This window comes from Mauremys mutica, chromosome 5, assembly GCF_020497125.1.
Source record: "Mauremys mutica isolate MM-2020 ecotype Southern chromosome 5, ASM2049712v1, whole genome shotgun sequence".
In the NCBI taxonomy this organism is placed as follows: domain Eukaryota; kingdom Metazoa; phylum Chordata; order Testudines; family Geoemydidae; genus Mauremys; species Mauremys mutica.
In genome coordinates, this window is record NC_059076.1 from 26,156,156 (window position 1) to 26,168,198 (window position 12,043).

At 45.4% G+C, this 12,043-nt stretch overlaps 1 protein-coding gene across 9 annotated transcripts in view; it reads left to right on the forward strand.

Moving 5' to 3' along the window:
* Nucleotides 1-5,133: 5,133 nt before the first annotated feature.
* The window catches only part of CCSER1 (coiled-coil serine rich protein 1), a 1,044,860-nt gene continuing 1,037,950 nt past the window's right edge, over nt 5,134-12,043 (forward strand). For all 9 annotated transcript variants that reach the window (XM_045019268.1, XM_045019270.1, XM_045019277.1 and 6 more), the window contains exon 1: nt 5,134-5,332. The gene's annotated coding sequence lies outside the window, so the exon portion shown is untranslated. The remainder of the gene's footprint in view (nt 5,333-12,043) is intronic.

Sequence of the window (12,043 nt, forward strand, 5' to 3'; positions counted from 1 at the left end):
GCTAAGACAAACAAATTTAGTTACATTTGCAGGAGATAATGCTGCCTGCTTCTTATTTACAATGTCACCTGAAAGTGAGAACAGGCACTCATATGGCACTTTTGTAGCTGGCATTGCAAGGTATTTACGTGCCAGATATGCTAAACATTCGTATGCCCCTTCATGCTTCAGCCACCATTCCGGAGGACATGCTTCCATGCTGATGATGATCATTAAAAAAAAACAACAGTGCATTAATTAAGTTTGTGACTGAACTCCTTGGGGGAGAATTTTATGTCCCTGCTCTCTTTTACCCATATGCTGCCATATATTTCTTGTTCTAGCTGTCTCTGATGATGACCCAGCACATGTTGTTTGATTTACGAACACTGTCACTGCAGATTTGACAAAATGCAAAGAAGGTACCAATGTGAGATTTCTAAAAATAGCTACAGCACTCGACCCAAGGTTTAAGAATCTGAAGTGCCTTCCAAAATCTGAGAGGGATGAGGTGTGGATCATGCTTTCAGAAGTCTTAAGAGCCTGTTCTCACTTTCAGGTGACATTGTAAACAAGAAGCGGGCACCATTATCTCCTGCAAATGTAACCAAACTTGTTTGTCTGAGCGATTGGCTGAAGTAGAGTGACTGGACTTGTAGGCTCTAAAGTTTTACACTGTTTTATTTTTGAATGCAGTTTTTTTTGTACATAATTCGACATTTGTAAGTTAAACTTTCATGATAGAGATTGCACTACAGTACTTGTATGAGGTGAATTGAAATATACTATTTCTTTTGTTTTTTACAGTGCTAATATTTGTATTCAAAAATAAAGTGATCACTGTACACTTTGTATTCTGTGTTGTAATTAAAATCAATACATTTGAAAATGTAGAAAACAGCCAAAAATATTTAAATAAATGGTATTCTATATTGTTTAATAGTGCGATTAATCATGCAACAGCCCTAATTTAGATTAAAAGTAAAAAAAGTTTAACACAAAAAGAGGATTTTCAGTGAGTTCAAGTGTGAGGGATAAAGTAAAAAAATGGTTACAAGCAAAGAAAAGGTGATCTCTCACCTCCACCTGAACCAATTACCTCACCATGCTTCTTCCTAGAGCTGTCCTCAAAGAGAGAAAGAGAAGAAACTGCGTGCACTGTATGTGTCCAGAGCATTTTATATTGCCTTGATAGCACCAACCCTTTCTGGTTGTCTCCCCACCTTTTTGTAGCCATTTCTACCCATCTAAAGGCCAAACCATCTTGTCACAGAGAATCTCCAAGTGAATCACACAATGTATTTCCACTTGCCAACAACTAGTTAGCAAGCCTCTCTCTCCAAACATCAAAGCACACACCACCATCTCACGGGCAGCATCTACCTCCTGTGTTAGGAATGTTCCAATTTCTGAGATTTTCAAGCCTGCCAGAACATCTTAAGGAGCCACGATACCTGTAGGGTAGGTAACCATTCTGCATATTAGTGGAGAGGCAGCTACCATAGAGGGTGGTGTGAAGTAAGGCACAGGGTTAGGAGTGGATAAAGGAGACAAAAGGAGTGATGAGAAGAGAGGCACCAAGTGGAAAGGAGATGTAGGGGAATTGGAAATGCCAGTTTTATTAAAAAAAACTTTCAAAACATCTTTCTCAGTTCGTAAGTGAGAATTGTTTTCTTCTTTGTGAATTTTCATACCCTGAATGTAGAATTTTTTCTTAAGATGTACGTATACTTGTGAAAGAACTTGATGGGCCTGATTCTCCAGTCACATCATTGCAAAATTGATGAGAGGAGAACTGGGTTACATATTTATGTGGGTGTCCAGAACCTGCATGTCCTGCTGCTTTCCTGCACCTACCCAGTTGGTTTTCAGCCAGCTTACATACTTTACAGTGGAGGCTGCTTGATGATTAATCATATTATGACTGGGGTTTCTTTCTTTCACGTAAAACATGATTAATAGTTTGTAAAGCTGCCATTGTGTCCAACCTTTGCTGCTTGCTGTTGTTGGTCTGCCCGTCTCACCACACTGAACCAGAGCCTGTGCATGGAAGCATCATCTTCAAGAATGTCTGAGGGTGCTGCTTAATAACAGGTGCTCATCTTTCAGGACAGCAGACAAGTGAATTTACAGCAAAGTGCTAGAAAGGTAAGGTTCACACCTGGGAGGCTTTTAGAATCTTTTTACTTAAATGTAAGGCAGAATGAGGACAGGGAGACAGTGTAGGAAATAACTGACAATCCTTACTTGGGGGCTGATTTATCAGAGCACTTAAGCATGTGGCTAACTTTAAGCACACGCTTGAATGCTTTCCTGAATTGGGACTTGATTCCCACTAAAAATATCTGGGTACTGTATGTCCTTGTTCGCAACTGGTGACTTGCGCGGAAATGTAATTTTACTTCAAACTGTTTCGGTTGAGGAAATGTCAGCCAAGGTTTTTTAACCTTATAATGATGGAGGAGGGATTTCTAAACTACTTCTAACTCTATCCTTACATTCCAAGTTCCATTACTACACATCCTGTATAATGTGCTCCAACCTTTCCTGTACGATTTACTGCAGAATTCATTATCTACTCCAGATGTATTATTCAGCACCACCAGAAAAGGGAACAGAGCAGTAGAAACAAGACAGCAGAAAGACATAACCTGAAAGAACCCTTAAGTCCATTATATCCCTTAGAATATAGTGCATGGGAATAAGCATGAATGAATGAACTAGCTATGTTTAGAAACAATTACATATGTGGAACCTGCTTGTCTAGACATCTGGTCTTTTTAGCTAGATCAATTTGTTACATGTGCACTTGATAATACTTGTGTGCTCAATCTTGCAAATCTTCACTTAGACTACAGATATCTGAGGATTTGTAGGGCTCTAAACAGCTCCACAGGTCCCTGTGCAGCAGGGACCAGTGGTGCCAGAACAGGTTGGGGGCCTCACCCATCCACTTTTCACGGGGTGGACCCCTCCCCCTTTCCCTCTTCTTCCTGACCCCACCCTGGCCAGGGTGAGGGGGGCCTTGGAGCCACAGCCTAGCCACGAGATAAGCTGGGTGGGCAGCTGTGGGGAGCCGTGGCAGACCCCCCACCTGCCTGTGGTGGGTGGGGGGCTGAGAGCAGCCCCCAGCCATGTCCCTGCCCGCCCCAGGCTTCCCACCCAGCTGAGGGCAAGTGGAGGGTCCACGATGCCATGCTGGCTTGGGGGAGGAGGAGATGCCTCAGAGCCTCAGCCCGGCTTTGTGGGCAGCTGTGAGGAACCATGGTGTGGACTGTCCACCTACCCTGGTTGCAGGGCCGGCTTTAGCAAGTGCGGGGCCCGATTCAAACCGTTTCAACGGGGTCCCAGAAGGGATGACTGAAAAAAAACCCCACACATAAAAAAACATGTGGGGCTCCTAGTCTTCGGAGGCAGGTCCTTCACTCGGTCTGGGTCTTCAACGGCACTGGAGGACCTGCCACTGAAGTGCTGCCGAAGACCTGGAGCGAGTGAAGGACCTGCCGCCGAAGTGCTGCCGAAGACCCGGAGCGCCGCCGGGTGAGTAAAAATTAAAAAGGAGCCTCTAGCCAGGGAAGGGATTCTCGGCCACTTGCCCCCCCTCCCCCGGTGGCCCTGCCACTGGGCACGGGGCCCTCTGAGGCGCGGGGCCCGATTCGGGGGAACTGGCCTAAAGCCGGCCCTGCCTGGTTGGGAGGATGTGGGAGACAGCGACATGGGGCAGGGGCTGCTTGGGCCCCCCACCTAGGGTATGTGGAGGGTGTGCTGCTGCTTCCCAAAGCTGCCTGCCCGGCTCTTAGCATAGGAGTCTAGGTCCCTCCGCTTGCTCTGGTGAGTCTGTGCTATAGCAAAATATGTATCCGTATCAGAGCTGCTCTCCACAAAAATGGTCCACGGGTATGCGGATATAAAGATGCTACCCATGGATTTGCAGGGCTCTCATTTTTCTGCAGGATCAGGGCCATAGGCCACCTCTGCAAACCCTTACTCATGCAAGTCCTCCTTATTCTTGTGCTCATGTGAGTTTTCTTATTACAGTGGTTTTCAACCACCTGTGGGTCACAGACCCCTGAGAATCCACAGACTAAGATTTGCAAAGGAGTCTGTACCTCTGCTTGAAATTTTTTAAGGGTCTGCAAATGAAAAAAGGGTTGAAAACCACTCCCCTATTAGAATCAATGGAGCAGTATATGTGAGTATAAGCATGACTCATGGGAGTCAGGTATGCGGGACAGGGCTCGCCCATCCCTCTTAGTAAGAAACAAAATTTGAAAAAAAAGCACCTCTTCCCCAAGTGACATGCTAACCACTCCAGCTTCCCTTTGACAAAACCCCACACACCTCCTGTATTCCAACTTCAGCTCCCCCAGGGGTGTGAATCCACCCTAACTGGGTTGACTTGAGGAGAGTTACTCCAGCAGCCAGGCCGGACTTTCCATCCCTCTCACTAGCTAAGCCTCCGGGTGTGGGAGCCAGGCTTTTAAAAACAGCACTCTGTGGGGGTGGGTCAATGCAGAGCAGGTGCCTGGCTTCTACCCTATTAACTGCAAAATCAATCACAAACGCCCCTAAATACCTACAAAGGGTGGGGGCAGTGGAAGCCACTGGCTACAGTACAGTGCAGCAGAACGACGTCTCAGGCAGCGGTCGGGTGACCAGACAGCAAATGTGAAAAATCAGGAGGGGTGGAGGGTAATAGGAGCCTATACAAGAAAAAGACCCCAAAATTGGGACTGTCCCTATAAAATCGGGACAGCTGGTCACCTTAGGCAGCCGGCGAATGGACACACACCGGCCTGGGGCTGAATCCCTGGCTGGGCGCCGCCTCGGCTCCCGGTCCCCAGGGTGCGCGCCTGGCTGCAAAGGAGACTTGGGAACAAACATTTCCCCCTCTTTGCCTCCCCGCTGACTCCGAGCCCAGCCAGGCGAGGCTGCCGAAAGCCTCCCGGTCCCTCGGCGCCCCCACATCGCCCCTTCGCGCGCCTGGGCAGCCGGGCTGGGAGCCGGCGCTGCAGCAGGGAGGCGGCAACACACACCGACGCGCTGGGAAGCGCCTCCCCCGATCCCTCCCCTGCTCCTCGCCCTCCCCCGCGCGTACACACACACACACACCCCGCCGGCTGCCAAGCCGCCCTCCGCCGCGCGTACGGCAACAACATGCCTGCCTGGGCAGCGGCGCTCGCCGGGGAGCGGGGCCGGCTCCAGGAGGATTATTAGCCCTCAGCCACGAGAGGGGGATCAAGGAAAACCAGCCAGCAGAGCAGGAGGTGGGGGGGCAAGGCAGAGACTCAGCCCTGCCACCCCCCCAGAACCGAGCTGCCCGGGCGCTGGAGGAGAGCAGCAGCCCCGCCAGGTAGTAAACCCCCTTCCCGCCCCGCTCACGCCTCTGCCTGGGCGGCTTGCTGTGCCCCATGCCCCGGGGCTGGGATGCGCCTGGCAGGTGCCACACGGTGCAGGGGGAGCCAGCCCAGGCCTCGGGGCTCTTGACATAGGAGTTGCGGGGGGGAGGTGGCCTGTCTCTGCCCCCGGGCTGCGGTTGCATTTTGGGAGGGGGGGGGGAGTTGCATGAGGGTGTTGCCGGGGTGGGGGACTGCAGAGGGAGGGGAAGCGGGGCACTGCTCCGCTCCGGCTCCGGCAGGTAGATCCGGGGCCAGCTGCTTGGGAGCGGGAGGAGGGCAGCTGGGGCCGGCCCGGGCCCCGGGGCGCGGTGGCAGCAGGCGCGGGGAGATCCGCGCTGCCCGTGCCGGGCGTTCGTGCCGATTCCGGGGATTTTCGCTCCAGCAAGTCGGCAGCGGCGGCTGGGATTAGGGAGAGGACAAGTCGCTTTGTGGCGGGGGGAAAGGAGGCTTGGCTCAAGGGCTCCTGTGGGTTGGCAGCCAGGGAGAAGGAGGCAGGCTCCGCTCACTCACAGCTTTGCAGCACTTAAAGGGGACTCGGGACGCCTGCAGCTGGGGGAGGCGGCGGCTTGCAAAACGTGGACTTGCCAATAATGCCACATGTCACCTCTTCTTTCCCCCTGGGCCGCTGCTGCTCCCTCACCAGGCATTCGCAAACACCCAGCACCTAGCCACCGGCACCAGAGAGGGGTAGCGAGGACATGTGCCATTTATGGAGGGGGCTCTGAGGAGAGGGAGAGAGATGGTGACATTACTAGGAATTGTTTATTTTGCGGTGACAGTGTGCTCCGCGCAGCACAAGACCTGAAAATTCAGCATGGCTTTGACCTGAAGAGTGTCCTAACCCAAAGGCAGATCTAGACTAGACAGGAGGCTTTGGGAAATCCAGAGGACACTGCTTTTCCCACTGGTGTGAGTGGAGTTATTCTCCCTGGTGTGTGAATGAGAGGAGAGTAAGGCTCCAAGTATGGCTTTTCATTCTGTCTCTTTTTTTTTGAAATGTTCATTCTGCTGGGGATTGCAGGAAGAAGGGGTTTGTTAGGAGAGATTTGAATGGGAAGGTTGTGGTGGCATCGGATGATGACGTGTGGCATTTCTAGGTGGCTCATCTTTGAGTCATGAGCTGAAGGATGCCACCTGTCCCTTTCTGAATCACATGCGATGCTTCACAGGGTGGAAGAAATGGGGATGTTGCTAATGATGCAAGGGGCTTGTGAAAATCTCATGCTTTCCTTTAGTACATCTTCATGTCCTTTTCCCTAACTGTAAGCGCTTTGGCTTTCCCTGAGGAAAGGAAAGGTGCTGGGGGTTGTCTCGCGGAGGAGTTGAGAACAGTTTTCCTTTCTGGTGGAGAAGTGAAGCTCCTCAGAGGCCACAGCCATCATCCACACTTCGCAGCTCTCTCCATCCCTTCAGCTTGTTCCTGGGAGCCACAGTGGAGAAAGTAATCACTTCTTTCCACCAATTTCCCTTGTAGACATTTTCACTGCTGAATGTGTCTAGAAGGGAAACCTGAAAAAAATCCTCCCTTTAAGAGCTGATTCTATGCTAGACATGTTTTTCCTTCTGGTTTATATTGCACTTGAAGTGTTAACTCCTGAGAGGCAGAAGGGGAAAGAGACTAGGAAAGTTTACCAGCTACTTCAAATAGTCCCTCTTGCTCGAACTTAAAAGGGGAGAGGGAAAGAACATGTTGCAAAATCAGTTAAAGTTTATATAAAAGTGAAATATTAATGACCTGAAAATATTTAAACAGCAGAGACATTGCACCTAGTCTTTTTGGAAGCTTTCCATCCTCTTTACAACTCCTTATGGTATATGTAACTGGGACTCTGTAGCAAAATGCAATTAAAATTAAAGAGCGGCAGGATTTGTAATTATGTAGATAGAAGTATGCTTATGATGATAATGGATAATAATACGTATGCATCATTTGCATAGGAGTTGCTTTTACTCTTGTTCTTAAATGATGCTGTTGGACAGAAGTCAGTAGCCTGACAAACTTTTTTTAAATATTTTTTTAAGATATCAAAATGCCAGGAGGCTTGATTCAGTCCTGGGTTATACACCAGACGAAGGCCTCAGGTGCTGGAACATCCTCCAAGAGGGCCTATTGTGGTGCTACAAGGTGCCTGTGTCAACTCTCACACTGTGCTGGGTCTCCAGATGGTTTGTACAATTCCAAAAGTAGGTGGCCCTGCCAGGGAAGGTAGTGAGAGCATGAACACGCTGGCTTGCTCCCATTGAAGCCAATAGGAATTTGGAAAATCTTCGCTGGTTTCAGTAGTAGGAGGATTGGGTCCTTACCTTATGTTTGGGATCAGTTGTGCAGTTCAACTTGGGCACCGTTCCTAGGGAAACCTGTATGAGTATGGGGCCCACAAGATGGAATCCCTGTGTGGTACACAAAGCGCCTGTATAAGGCCCTCTTGATACACCTTATGGTAAGGCTGTGTAGAGTGTCAAAGGACCTGAATTCCCCTGCATGGTGCAGATCCTGAATATGGTAGTTTGGAGGTGAGCTGGAAGAAGGACCATGAGTTCAAAGACTATGCAGACATAGGGTTCTTAATATCGAATAGAGGGGGTGTGGAATGGAAACTCTGATATTCTAGTCTACAGGTCACAGTAGAAGCTGAGGAGGGAGTGCATTACACTCCAAGGCCTGCCTACAGGTTTGGGGGTGAATTCAGCCTCCCCAACTCTTACTTAATGCCCTGCATAAGGCTTTGTTCAGCAGAGGTGATTTTCCCCCAGAGTTCTTTGTAATGTGGTGGATAAGCAAGGCTAGAAATCTGATAGTACTTTGGTCTTGTCTGGCATTCTTTGTGTGAAGTGATATGTATTTGCAGTAGAATATCCTATGTCCTTGTTCCCCACTACAAGGGAAAAGAGACTAGGGATTGATAACTTGGGGTTCTGTTTCTAACTCTGCCACTCTCGTGCAAGTCACCTCGCCTTTCTGAGCCGCAGTTTATCCATTTGTTTAAAATAATATCTACATTGTGTGTTGAGACTGAACAGGTACCGCGTAAGGGGAAGGTACTGTTTTTAAAGTAATGTATTTTTGTTTCTCTTGCTATGATAGTTTTTTGTGGAACACAAGATTTTAAAACTTGTAATTGTGTTTGAAAACTTTTTTGCACAAGCATTTTATTATCCACACTCAAAACTCTGTGATATAGAAGGGGCTTTGTGTAAATTCTGTTGGACCCATTCCAGAAGTTTTTATTTAGTTCATACTTAGGTGAACTTCCCATGGGCATCAGTGGTGATTTTGTCTTAGTACAGGCTTCAGAACTGGCTTTATTGTGGAAAAAATAGTCTTTGGTTTGTTTGTTTTTTTTGGTTGGTTGGTTGATTTTTTTTGCAGATTATTGTTAACTACAAACACAGGGGTCCCAATGCTGCAGTTCGCTCCATTTGAGCAACTCCTTACACATGTATAGAATCTATTGATGTGATTGGGGCTTTGGATGGGTGGAACAGCCTGCCTGCGTGGAGTCTGTTGCAGGATCAGAACTATGGATGGTTTTCATGTTTATAAATTGCAGTAAATAAGTACCACTGTAAGGTAATTCAGGTGCATGCGGTTAGTGGTGCACACAAAATGTTTCTCTGAAACTTACGTGTTAAAATATACCTACCTGTAGATGATGAAAAGTATATCTGAATACACTCATGTGGAGGGACAGTACAGTGCAAGTGCTTAAACTTAAGTTGCAAAACTGTCATTGACTTAAATGGGGCCAGGATTTCATCCTATAAGTAGTTTGAAGTCAAAGGGGCTGTTCGCAGAGCATGAAGTTAAGTATGTGCATAAGTCTTTGCTGTTTCAAGGCCCAGCTTTGCATCCTGCGGTATAATCATGTGTTGCCATCACATCCATTTCCTTTATTAGATTCATCTGGCAGTTTTCTACAATGGTAGTAAAATTTGCTTCATTTGCTTGCCTTTTAAAGTATGCATTTTGTAGTGATGATTTTAAAATCATCATCTATTTATTGTGGGCTATGGCTTAAGGCTAAGATGCTATAGTAATAAACTCAACCTGACTTTTGTAGTGAATTTTAGCTATTTCAGAATATTGGCTTTGTGACATGACGTGTAAAATACAGCATTTATGAGCACTTAAAATAGTATCCATAGTGTGATTTGCCCTTGTATCATTTCATGTATAGCCATATACTTCAGCATGGATCTATAACTCTGGGATAATGGAAGTTACATCTATATAATATACATGCAATTGAATAAATAACAGCATAATTATTCACTAGTTAAATTGATAGGTATTTTTATTTATAGCTTTTTCACTGGTGTTCTCTGTGCTGTATGTCAGAGTGTATCATTTAGATAATATAAACTCACATACACTATGACAACTGTAGTTTGATTTCCCTGTTGGACAGTAACAAAATGCTTATGCTTTATACAGAAGGCCATTGCCTTTATCAACACCATGGTCTGTCTTGTATAGGATAGTCATTTTGTAATAAAATTTGAGTTTAGGCTACGAGAAATAGGACTACAGGGAGATAGGAAGGCAGCATAATATATGCAAGGAAATCCTGATTTAAAAAAAAAAAGGGTGGAGGACAGAATTTGCAAAAACATCTACATTAAAATCTCTGTTCTGTGTGCATTTTGTGAGTCTTTACAAAAATTTATTCAGATGGAGAAACTGAATAATCTACCAGTGTATAAGATCAGCTTCAGCACATATACAGTGTAGTTTGATTATAATCACGTATGCAAATGTATGGCAAAATATATCTTCAGAATTTTGTACTTCCTACATTTCTGCAGTCAGGTCACATTAATAATATGTGTGAGAATGTAGCAACACCCCCAAATAGGGAAGACTCCAGCACCAATAGCATATCCTGCATGCTTTATTGAAAAGGGCTTTATATTGAAATGTACCAAATTATATATCTAAGGTACATACATGACTCCCATTACCACAATATCTGAGAACTTCACAATCTTTAATGTGTTTATCTTCACAAATATCCAAGAGAGCTTTTTTGGAAAGTTTGAGCCAAAACATCTGTCACTTTTTAGAATGAAGGAAGTGGAGAGGGAAAAATCACTTGTCCATTATTATTATTATTATATTTATTTATTTATTTATAATTATTACTTAACTTTATAATGCTACAACATATCAATAACAGAAAGTTGAAATCTAGCAGAGAGGCTGTTTCTTTGTCAAAAGTGTACCTATTAGTGCTCTGTTGAAAACTGGATGTGATTTGTCAAATTACTACATACTGGGTTTTGTAATGCAGTCTTTTAATTGTGCCAACATTATACTGGTTCTGTGCATGTGTGTGTGTGTGTACCTTCAGAAAGTATAATGGCAGTGTTGTGTCTTTCTTTACGAATATTGAAGTTGTATGGGGAGTACTTTGTAGGATGAAATCATTTGGCCAGATCCTCAGCTGGTTTAAATCTGTGTAAATCCATTGACTTCAATGGAATTATGCAGTTTTCACTAGCTGAGGATCTGGCCGTTCCTATCTAGCTTTTTATAAGATTGCTCATCGGTGTAGTATCTGAGCACCCTTCATAATATCTCTTTCGTCCAGTTTGCAGGCAGGAATGAGCGTAAGGTTACTGTGATTTTTTTTTTTTTAATATGAAGTGTACTTGATTCATTCCATGCACATCTTTATATGTAAAGAATATAAATACGTCCTACATGTTAAATATTAGAACACATTTTAAAAAGAATAAGGCAAATACATTGCATAGTTAACATGTAAACAAGCAAGCAAACAAACTCTGTGTTACAATGTATGTGTTTTACCCTGTAATATAAAACATTTTAACCACAGTCTCTCTGGCCTGCTTCTGTTCACAGTGACATAAATTGCAAAACTTCTGTTCACTTGAACTAGAGTAGAATCAGGCCTTCTACTGACAAGAGATAGGTACTTATCAATTCACAACAACTCCAGTCTTGATGTTCCCATTGTGTCATTCTCCCACTCTGCTCTCTGTGCCTTTTCCTGTGGTTCCTCTCCTAGTTGTGGAACCCTCTCGATCTACTTGAGCTATTCTAGTGAGGGTGAGATTTGGGTGAGTGTGTGATTAAATCAGTGCAACATGTTTTCCCTGCCTAGCTGCAGTGGTGCAGTTTAAAACTTGTTTTAATCTGACACAGAAAGTTTTGTATAGTGACACTGACCGGCGCCCATGTCACCTTGTAACAGTGTTCAGTCCTAGTGGCCCCTAAAGTCTCAGTCCCTACAAAAACAAAACCATTTCCTCTGTTAATCACACTGTATTTTGCAGCCACCTGTTAAAGCAAGAATAGCAATAGCAGTCCCTTTGGTGGCCATTATTAACTGGTTTCATTGTAGCTTAACTGTAAAAAAAGAGGAATCTTTTTTGTATAAAACGCTAGGCGAATTCTTGATGATGAACTGGACATGGTGTGTCACGTGTACAATAGAAATGGCATGCTGATACTGTCAGCCTCCCCTCCCCCCCCGAATGCCATTATATTTATTAATCACCACCATTCATGTGTCCAAGGGTAATAACATGTATTGAGGCAATTTATCCCCAAATCATGTGGGACAATATGAAGGCTTTAGATAACATTTTAATGGAGATAATGGAAACGTGCCTGTGCCAGTGCGCAAATCATATTTTAA